We start from the raw sequence: 11066 nt of genomic DNA, 5'->3' as shown, positions 1-11066 counted from the left end.
TCCCGAAGTGTTGGGATTACAGCTATGTGCCACCACAACCACAACCGGCCTGTACTTGAGATATCACTGGGATGGGGTGTCCCTTCTCTATAGAATATTCTGCTTTTTATTACTCTTTTTGCCTCGTTTCCTATAAATAAATAAATAAATAAATAAATAAATGTGTGTGTGTATATGTGTGTGTGTGTGTGTGTGTATATATATATATAGATTAGATTACAACTGGATGAGTGCGGTGGCTCATACCTGCAATCCCAGCACTTTGGGAGGCTGAGGTGAGCAGATTTCTTGAGCCCAGGAGTTTAAGACCAGCCTGGGCAATATGGTGAAACTGCATCTCTATTATTATAAAAATGCAAAAATTTTCCAGGCATGGTGGTGTATGCCTGTGATCCCAGCTACTCAGGAGGCTGAGATGGGAGGATTGCTTGAGCCCAGGAGGTCAAGGCTGCAGTGAGCCATGATGGTGTCACTGTACTCCAGCCTGGGTGACAGAGTGAAACCCTGTATCAGGGGGAAAAAAAAAGTAGATTATAACCTTCTGGTAAGTGGAAAGAGGATTATATCATTTGGGCTCTTTTGGATATAGATGACACAATGACAACCCAACTCTGCTTAGGTAAAAAGAATTTATGAGCGCACATAACTGGAAAATCCAGGGTGCCCAACTTTCCCCTATAATGGCTTTATTTCTAGGTAGTCTCTCCTCTTATGATGGCAGAAAATTGTTAGAAACGAAGGCTATGTGCCTTCAAATAACTTACAGTCTTTTCATTCAGAAAATGAAAATTCTAAATCAGGCACTGTGCAGCATCTGGGGAAACAGAGAGAGGCAACACTACCTCTTTGGAGTCCCTTGGCCTTTGCATGCAAGAAGCACGGACTCAAATTTATACCAGGACCAGGCAGGTAACATAAATAAGAAGAGTGAGGCCGGGCGCAGTGGCTCATGCCTGTAATCCCAGCACTTTGGGAGAACAAGGAGGGTGGATCAATTGAGGTCAGGAGTTCGAGAACAGCCTGGCCAACATGGTAAAATCCTGTCTCTACTAAAAATACAAAATTAGCCAGGCTTGGGGGCATGTGCCTGTAATCCCAGATACTTGGGAGGATAAGACAGGAGAAGCACTTGAGCCCGGGAGGTGGAGGTTGCAGTGAACTGAGATCACACCACTGCACTCCAGCCTGGGCGACAGAATAAGACTCCATCTCAAAAAAAAGAAAAAAAAGAAAAAAGAAAAAAAATAGAAAAAAAAGAAAAGTGACTTGAGTGAGGGGCTTTAGGGAGAGGTGGAGACTGTAGCAAACAGGAGAGCATGTCCTGCTTTAAAGGAGCAGCTGTGACTCAAGTGCAGCCACTATTCTGTGCCAGCCATAATTGCCATGCCATGTAAGAATGTGGTTCCAGTGTTAATCAGATCCTTTAATTTTTCAAGTGACATTGTATATCCATATTTTATGTAAACTCTTCTTTTTTTTTTTTTTTTTGAGATGGAGTTTCGCTCTTTTTGCCCAGGCTGGAGTGCAATGGCACGATCTCAGCTCACCATAACCTCCGCCTCCCGGGTTCAAGCGATTCTTCTGCCTCAGCCTCCCAAGTAGCTGGGATTACAGGCAGGCGCCACCATGCCTGGCTAATTTTGTATTTTTAGTAGAGATGGGGTTTATCCATGTTGGTCAGGCTGGTCTTGAACGCCCAACCTCAGGGGATCCGCCCACCTCGGCCTCCCAAAGTGCTGGGATTACAGGCGTGAGCCCCTGAGCCCCGCATATTTTATGTAAACTCTTCTGATGTTTCACTGTAGATTACAATTTTAAAAAATACTCTCACAGACAAACAACACAAGTCCACAGTCCACCAGCTCATGCCCTCTGCTATTTGGAATAGGGATTGCCTAGAGGGCTGGAACACTGCTTACGTACCAGCCATTTCTGTTTTTTGTGGGGGTTTTTTCCCCAGTAACTTTTGCAGAATAGCCTTTTTTTTTTTTAAAGATATATACAAATGTCAGTTGAGATACTGAGATTTTAAATGATCTCAGGGGGTCTCCTCATCAAACCCTTGGAGATGGGGAGGGGCCAATAAGAGAGATCATTGTCAAATTTATTTCTGTATACCTTACCCCAACTAATAGAATTGGATACCCTTGAGGTCAGAGACGTGTCTTATTCATAAGCTTCTTTATTTATTTTATTTTTAATTTTTGTGGGTACATAGTAGGTGTATATACTTATGGAGTACATGAGACATTTGGATAGAGGCATGCAAAGTGAAATGAGCACATTATGGAGGATAGGGTACCCATCCCCTCAAGCATTTAGCTTTTGAATTACAAACAATCCAACTACACTGTTTATTTTAAAATGTTCACTTAAGTTATTATTGACTATAGTCACCCTCTTGTGCTATCAAATAGTAGGTCTTATTCATTCTTTCTATATTTTTATCCATTAACCATCCCCACTTCCCCCTCCCCAAGCCCTCACTACCCTTCCCAGCCTCTGGCAACCATCCTTCTACTCTCCGTCCATGAGTTCAATTGTTTTGATGTTTAAATCCCACCAATAAGTGAGAACGTGTGATGTTTGCCTTTCTGTACCTGGTTTATTTCACTTGACATAATGCTTTCCAGTTCCACCCATGTCGTTGCAAATGACAGGATATCATTCTTTTTTATGGCTGAATAGTACTCCATTGTATATATGTACCACATTGTCTTTATTCATTCACCTGTTGATGGACGCTTAGGTTACTTCCAAATCTTAGCTATTGTAAACAGTGCTGCAATAAATATGAGCGTATATTTCTTTAATATACTAATTTCCCTTTTTGGGAAGTATATACCTAGCAGTGATATTGCTAGATCATATGGTAGCTCAACTTTTAGTTGTTTTGAGAAACCTCCAAACTGTTCCATAAGCTTCTTACATGCCCTCAAATAAGAGGGTTTATTTATTCATTCAAAAATATTTGTCAAACAGTTACTTTGTAATAGGGATTACAAAGTAATCCTGGGCACAATGGCAGTGAGCAGTATGGCAGACACTGTTGGCTGTCCACCCAACTTCTGTCTTTACTTCTTCCTTATTAAAGGAACTTGAGTTTTGTTAATACAGGAATAATCTCACCCTATGGGGTGAATCCCCAGTTCCAGCCAATGAGATGGTAGGGAAGTTGGCAGTGGGTGGCAGGATTACAAAAAGAGAGAGAGTGAGAGAAGTGAGAGTTATTTTGGCCATCCTTGTCACCTCCTTCTTCCTGCCTTTGAAAATGATTTTATGAAGATTGATGCCTGACATGATAGCAGCCATTCTGTAGCGATGAGGCAACAAGCCTGGGCATGAAAAGCCCACATATATAGGGCGGTAGAACAAAAGGGTGGAAGAAACCTGGATCCTTAATAACATAGTTGAGCTGCTGAATCAACTTTCGTGCCACCCTCCTCTTAACTTTTTATGTGAGATAAGTAAATATCTGTATTCTTTAAGTCTCTATTAGTTAAGCATTCTGTTACGTGAGATGAGCAACATAGACCAGCTCCTGCCCTTAGGTAACCTACAGTTACCAGACAATGAGAGCTAGTGATGATTAAGTGTTCTCTACAAAAGCACTTAATCATCCTCATAATAACCTACAATTCCTCATAATAACCCTATAAAGCAAGTGCTCTTTTTATTACCACCCTATATTTCAGATGAGAAAATTGAGGCTCGGAGAGGTTAGGGCACTTGTCCAAGGTCACTCTGCAAGTAAGTCATAGCACCATTCTGACTCCAGAATCCTCCTCTGAGCCACAGGTCACACTGCCATCTGAGTCATTTTGCCCTGAATCCCTGTTGAGTGAATGGACAAGTAGTCACAACAGGGCTGTTAGCTGAAAAGTGACAGAGCCATTCCCACTGCCCGCACTTGCAAGCTCCAGGCGTACCCAGATGTTCTTTATCTGAATCTGGAGCCACACTTTGTAAATATCGGGCTACTAGTGGGGAAGAATCTGAGAGATGTGGAACATGTAGCACTCGCCTTGGGCTTGGGGACCTTTGTCTTCCATTTAATTAATCTAAGGTTTCTCAATCTTGCCACTATTGACATTTGGGCTGGATTTTTTTATTTATTTATTTATTTATTTGACAGAGCCTTGCTCTGTCGCCCAGGCTGGAGTGCAGTGGCACAATCTTGGCTCACTGCAGCCTCCGCTTCCCGGGTTCAAGCAATTCTCCTGCCTCAGCCTCCTGAATATCTGGGACTACAGGCATGCGCCACCATACCTGGCTATTTGTATTTTTAGCAGAGACGGGGTTTCACCATGTTGGCCAGGTTAGTCTCAAACTCCTGACCTCAGATGATTTGCCTGCCTCAGCCTCCCAAAGTGCTGGGATTACAGGCATGAGCCATCACGCCTGGCTGAGAATTCTTTATAGTGGGGGGCTGTGCTGAGCATTGCATGGTATTTAGCAGCATCTCTGGCCCCCACCCACTAGATACCAGTCTCCCATCAGAGACTTGTGGCTGTGAAATTGCCCGGCCTTCGTTGCCACTATCATCACAGTCCAAATATCATTACCTTTGCCCTGGAAAATTGGAGAAATCTTATCGTGGGTTTCCCTGCCACCGTCTTTTATCCTCAAATACTTCATAGTGCACACCAGCAGCTGGAGCCATCGCCTCAAAACGTATCAGTGCATGGGACTTCTTTGCTTAAAACACTACCGTGGCTTCCCATCACAATTAGAAAAACTCAAACTCCTCCCTTAACCTTGAGAATAAAATCCCAACCAGGCACTGCATGGCTTGGTGCCGGCATTCATCTGTTCTTAGAACACACCAAGCTCATTCCCACCTTAGGGCCCCTGTTTGTGCTGTTCCCTTGCCTGTACCTCCTTCCTCAGAACTTCACATGGGTGGCTTTTCCTACCTACAGGTTCTCGGCTCAGACATATTGCCTCCTCCAGGAAGCCTTCCCTGACTACTCTATCTAAAGTTCCTGATATTTCTCTCAGGCTCTATCACTTCCTCCTGTTTACTTTTTTTCACTGCATTTATCACAAGCAGAATGACTTATTTACTTGATTATTAACTGTATCTCCCACCAGAATATAAGTCCATGAGCGCAGTACTGTCTATTTTATTTACACTGTAGCTCCAGTGTCAAGAGTAATGCTTGGCACATAGTAGGTGCTCATTAATGATTGAAGAACGTTGAAGAACGGCATTTCCAGACTGGGAAACACCTTTGCCTTCCATCTAACTCATGTAGGGTTTCACAATCTTGCCACTATTGAGATTTGGGGCAGGAGAATTCTGTATAGTTGGGGCTGTCCTGGGCCATGCATGGTGCTTAGCACTATCCCTGGCCTTTACCCACTAGATCCCAGGACAACCGCTCTCCCTCTCCCCTGCAGTTATGACAATCAAAAATATCTCCAGACATTGTAACATATCCCGTTTGTTTAACAAATAAAACAAACAAACATAATAACATCAAAATATCTGTCTCACTCGTTTTTGTGGGGAAATTGCTTTCCTCGGCTTTACAGCTGATTGGAAGATTGGCCCCAGATTTCTTTCCAGGGACCTGTCTGTCCACATTTGTATTAGTCAGGGTTCCACAGAGGGACAAAACTAATAGGATAGATGTATATATGAAGGGGAGTTTATTAAGGAGAATTGACTCACACAATCACAAGGTGAAGTCCTGCAACAGGCTGTCTGAGGAGCAAGGAAGCCAGTAGTGGCTCAGTCCAAGTCCCAAAACCTCAAAAGTAGGGTAGCTTACAGTGCAGCCTTCAATCAGTGGCCAAAGACCTGAGAGCCACTGGTGTAAGTCCAAGAGTCCAAAAGCCGAAGAACTTGGAGTCTGATGTTCGAGGGCAGGAAGCATCCAGCATGGAAGAAAGATGGTGGCCAGAAGACCTAGCAAGTCAGCTTCTCCCACCTTCTTCTGCCTGCTCTTTTCTAACCATGCCGGTGGTTGATCGGATGGTGCCCACCCACACTGAGGGTGGGTCTGCTTCTCCCAGTCCACTGACTCAACTGTTAACCTCCTTTGGCAAGGCCCTTACAGACACACCCAGGAGCAATACTTTGCATCCTTCAGTCCAATCAAGTTGACACTTAGTATTAACCATGGCAACATTCCTTAGGGGTTTCAGTGGGCAAAGGAGCTGTGGGTAGGCTTCGGTGGCAGGTTGGTGATCAGGATTAGGAAATGAGTGCAAGGGAAGAGAAACTGTCCCATAATAAATTCACTAAAAAGTTTGTAGAGAGGATTAAAGGTTCACAAATAGCCAAGTCTGCCCTAAAAAAGAACAAAGAAGAGACAAGGGCTACAGGCACTAAAGCACACTACAAAACCATACTAATAAAAACAGGACCACAGTGACATAAGCACAAGTAGCCCAGTGGAGCAGAGTCGGGAGTGCAGGAGGCTTCATAAGACAAAGATGGCCCGCAGATCAGCTGGGGAAAGGATAAGTTATTTCACAGGTTCACAGAAGGTTTTCAGAAAACTAGTCAACTATAGGGAATGAAAGAAGTTGGCTCCCTACTAAATAACACACACAGACACACACACAATTGATTAAAGACCTAAAGTAAAAAATAAAAATATAAAATGAATAAACACAAGTGTTTGCAACTTAGGGGCGGGGGAGGACTCAAATAAAACTTTAAAAGCACAAACTATACAGCCAAAAATAGATTATCTTGATCACATTAAAAAGATTTCTGTTTAATAAAGGACACTGTAGACAAAGTTAACAGGTAGGTGACAAAGCAGAAGAAGATATTTGCAATGTCTAAAATCCACAAGGGACTTAAAATCTGCATTATACAAAGGAATCCTGCAAATCATCAAGAATAAAACAGGAATCCTGATAGAAAAATGGGCCACTATGTGCACAAGTGATTTCTACTAGAGAATAACAAGCATACGAAGAGAGTCTCAGACTCATTAGTAATCAGAGAAATGCAAATTTAAATATACTGAGATGTTACTTTGTACGTGTTAGACTGTCAAAACCTAGATATCTGGATAATACCAAATGCTGGCTGGGGTGTGGAGCTGTAGGAACTCCCAAGCACTGCTGGTGAGATGCAGCCTGGAACAGACATCTGCAGGGAGACTTGGTATGCTTAGTTAAATTAAGTGCATGCGTACTCTGTGATGTGTCAAATCCAAACCTGCAGGAAATGTTTTTTTTAAAAATCATCATACTGGCTCATAAGCAAACATGTGGGAGGATGCTCGTGGATGCATTCATTGTGGTGGTGGGAGTTGGAGGTCATCTGGGTGACCATATAGCGGGTAGACAGTGGAGAGGGGACATGTGTCATCATGAACAACTGTGCAGCTATTATGAGCTGCAGGCTGGGTATACCCACAGCAACATGGATGGATCTTAGAGAAAAATAAATAGAATGTGATGTATAACACAAACCATATATGTAAGTTTTAAAGTGCACACAAAACACCAAACAGTTTTCAAGAACTCATACAAACAAAGCAATATACAGGCTGGGCGCAGTGGCTCACACCTGTAATCCCAACACTTTGGGAGGCCGAGGCAGGAAGTTCACTCGGGCCCAGGAGTTTTAGGTTGCAGTGAGCCATGATCATGCCACTGCACTCCAACCTGGATGACACAGTGAGTCCCCATCTCTAAAAGCAAAAACAAAAACAAACCCAAACAAAACAATATACGGTTGACACATGACAACCATTTCCTATGGGTTAGAAGGGGTAGTGGGAGGGGAATGCAGATAAAAGGGAATTAAGAAATGAATAAAACAATACAGAAGAAAAACAAGTATCAGGTTTTCTGTCTGTTCCTGGCCTTGGCAAGAGAGGTGTGTAGCTCCATGAGGACAGGGACCATGTAAGCGATTCGCCCTCAATTCCCAGCACCAACACCCATTCTGAGGCACATAGTAGATGCTCAGTAAACATCTGGAATGATTCCATTAATCAACAAATGAATTGATAGAGAAAGGACTTTGCAGAGAGGCTGCTCTGGTATTTGGATAGCCTGTTGATTCTGGAGTCAAACAAGAGATTCCCATATCTGGTTATGCCAGCAGTTGCCAGCAAGATACTGGGCAAGACACCTTCTCTCGGAGCTTCAGCTTCCACATCTATAAATAACCTCATCTCTTTTTTCCAGATGTGGAAGCTGATGGATATTATACCTTCAGAGGACTATTCGTAGTAGGTGCCTAACAAACATTCATCCCCACTCCTTGGTTACATGGAGTGGAGAAGAACCGCACTTCTAGGCGTTATTTTAGCTGTACCTGGAGGGCACAGTCATGCCTGCAGTAACGCCTGGAAGCTTCACCATTATAGAGTCATTTTTTCCCTCTCATCAGGAAGGATTTATTGTTTTCTGCAGCCTCCTGTGGGAATGCCCAGATCTCTGGGGAAAAGTTGCCTTCAACAGATTAGGCTTACAGAGGGGCCAGCGGAGAACCTTTCTGACCCTAGGAACACCAGCTTGAAGCAGGAGGGAACATGGTGGTTCACTCTCTCTCACACCCCACATCAAACCATCAGAAAATCCTTACAGCATTACCCTTGATATAGATCCTGCGTGACCACTTCTTTCCACTACCACCATCCTGGACCAAGCCACCATCATCTCTCGCCTGGGCAACTACAACAGCCTCCTTGCTGGTCTCCCCACTCCTACCCCTACTCCCCACTGTCTGTTCTTCAGAGAGTGCTCAGTCTAACCTAAGTCACTCTGCTCAAAACTTCCAGTAACTTCCCCATATTTCACTAGGAATAAAAGCCAAAGCTCTTGCCATGGCCCATATGAGCCTGCATGGTCCCTGCGCCCCCCTCCCCCCATCATGGTCCCGCCTGCCTCCTCTGTTCTGACCTCTCTGGTTGCCTTGCTGTCCCTTAAGCATAGTTCATTTCCCCTTTCCAGCCCAGGGCATTAACACTTGCTGTTTCCTCCACCTGGAATGCCCTTCCCTCATTCTCCCCATGGCTAGTCCCTTCATATCTTTCAAGTCTCTATTAATCTCCTCTGAGACACGTTTCCTGACCACCCTGTTTAAAGCTAGCAGCTTGGTCTCTTTCCACCCCATCATGATGTTCGATTTCCTTTATAACACTCACTGTAGCCTGAAACTCTTGTCTTTAAAAATTCACTTTTTTAGTTACCTGTCTTCCTCCACTGGTCTACAAGCTCAGAGAGGGAGGCAGGACTGAATTAGGGCAACAGGTCAGAAGTTTAGGTTTTAGTTTAAAGCAAGGGAAAGTCTTGGCAAGGTTTTAAGCAGATGAGAAACATGGTCCAATTTATGAAATGTAGCAGTTGTTTGGTGGCCATGGGGAAAATGAACTGTAGGAGGCCAAGGTGGGAGCCAGGGATGGCAGGTTGCAGGGAGGTTGCAGGGAGACAAGACGATGGTACACTGGACAAGAGTCATGATGATGGAGATGATAAGTGGACAGGTAAAAAATATATAATACTATGTGCAACTCTATGGAAATGAACCCCTTAATTTTAGAAATGAAGAAAAGGGCCAGAGAGGAACCCGTGTTAGAACGCTGTGTTTTGTTCAGTTTTCATTCTCCAGGGCAGGGGTGCTCACTGCTGTACCCATCCCCAGCACTTTTTTTTTTTTCAACAGGGTCTCACTCTGTTATCCAGGCTGAAATGCAGAGGTGCAGTCACAGCTTATTACGGTTTTGACCTCCTGGGCTCAAGTGATCCTCCTGCCTCAGCCTCCTGAGTAGCTGAGACCACAGGTATGCACCACCATGGCCAGCTAATTTTTTTTTTTTTGGTCAGAGACAGAGTCTCACTATGTTGCCCAGGTTGGTCTCCAACTCCTGGGCTCAAGCCATTCTCCTGCCTCAGTCTCCCAAAGTGCTGAGATTACAGGTGTGAGCCACTGTGCCTGGCCCCCAGCACCTATTTACTTATCATGCAGTAAATTTGAAAGAATAAATGAGTAAACACAAGGCCCATCTACGGCATCCTTAGAGAACCCTTCCCTGCCTCTCCAGGTACCTCCTCCAGTTTTCATTTCTGGGGTTATCTGATGGGTTTTGCCTCCCCCACTGGATGGGCAGCTCCAGGAGGAAGACTTTTCCTTCATGGAGCCTGGCATTCTGCTTGCACATAGGAAGCTGTCAATAACCAGATGTCCAACTTAACATGAATAAATGAATGAATGAATGAATCACCAGACTATATAAACCAGCTCACTCCTCACCCTCTCTTCCCCCCACCTCGCTTTATTTTTCTTCTTAGCGGTTATCACCACCTGCCACATTGCATATGTACTGATGTTTTCATTGTCCGCCTCCACACCCTCCCCCCCGACCCCCCGCTAAAATCTAGAATGGAAACTCATGAAAGCAAGGGCTATTTACAGTTCCGATCTGCCCCCTCCCACCCTCTGACCCTCCCTGCTGCTTCATTATTTCCCCCAGCGCTTGTCACCGCCTCATATATCCTTTCTCTTTTTTGTTTATGATCTGTTTCCAACCAGCTCCACGAGGGCCGGATGTTTGTGTTTGATTCACAGCTGTATCTCAGACGCCTATTACCCTGCCCTGCACCGCGGCTCGCGCACAGGAGGCGTGCAACCCACGTTGTTGACGGGACGAAGGAAGGCGGGATCGCGAGGCCGGCTGTGCAGGTGGCCCCGGTAGAGAGGGATGAACGGCCACGCGCGTCTCCTTGGCCCGAACCCGGAGCCCGCCCCCGGCCTCCCCGGCAGGCTGGGCCGGGCAGGCAGGAGTTAAGCCGCGCGCGCGCTTCCGACCCGCAGGTGGCGCCGTCCCGCCTCGGTACCCGGCTCTGGGCGCTCCGAAGTGCGGGACAGAATAGCAGCGAGCGCGGAGCCGAAGCTCAGCCCCGACTTGTTGATCTCGCCCAGGCAGCCGCCGCTGCCGCCGCGGGAGCGGGAGGAGGAGGAGGTGGAGGAGGCTCCGCGCGGCCGCGGTCCTGTCCCCGCGCCCCCGCCACCCGCCCGCGTCCCCGCTTCGAAGAGCGCGCCCCGGCCCCGCGGCGCCTGCAGCCCGGGCGCGTTGCCTGCCCGGCCG

Source organism: Rhinopithecus bieti, unplaced genomic scaffold, assembly GCF_001698545.2.
Source record: "Rhinopithecus bieti isolate Rb0 unplaced genomic scaffold, ASM169854v2 scaffold_15834, whole genome shotgun sequence".
NCBI lineage: Eukaryota > Metazoa > Chordata > Mammalia > Primates > Cercopithecidae > Rhinopithecus > Rhinopithecus bieti.
Note: the sequence above shows the minus strand (reverse complement) of the source record.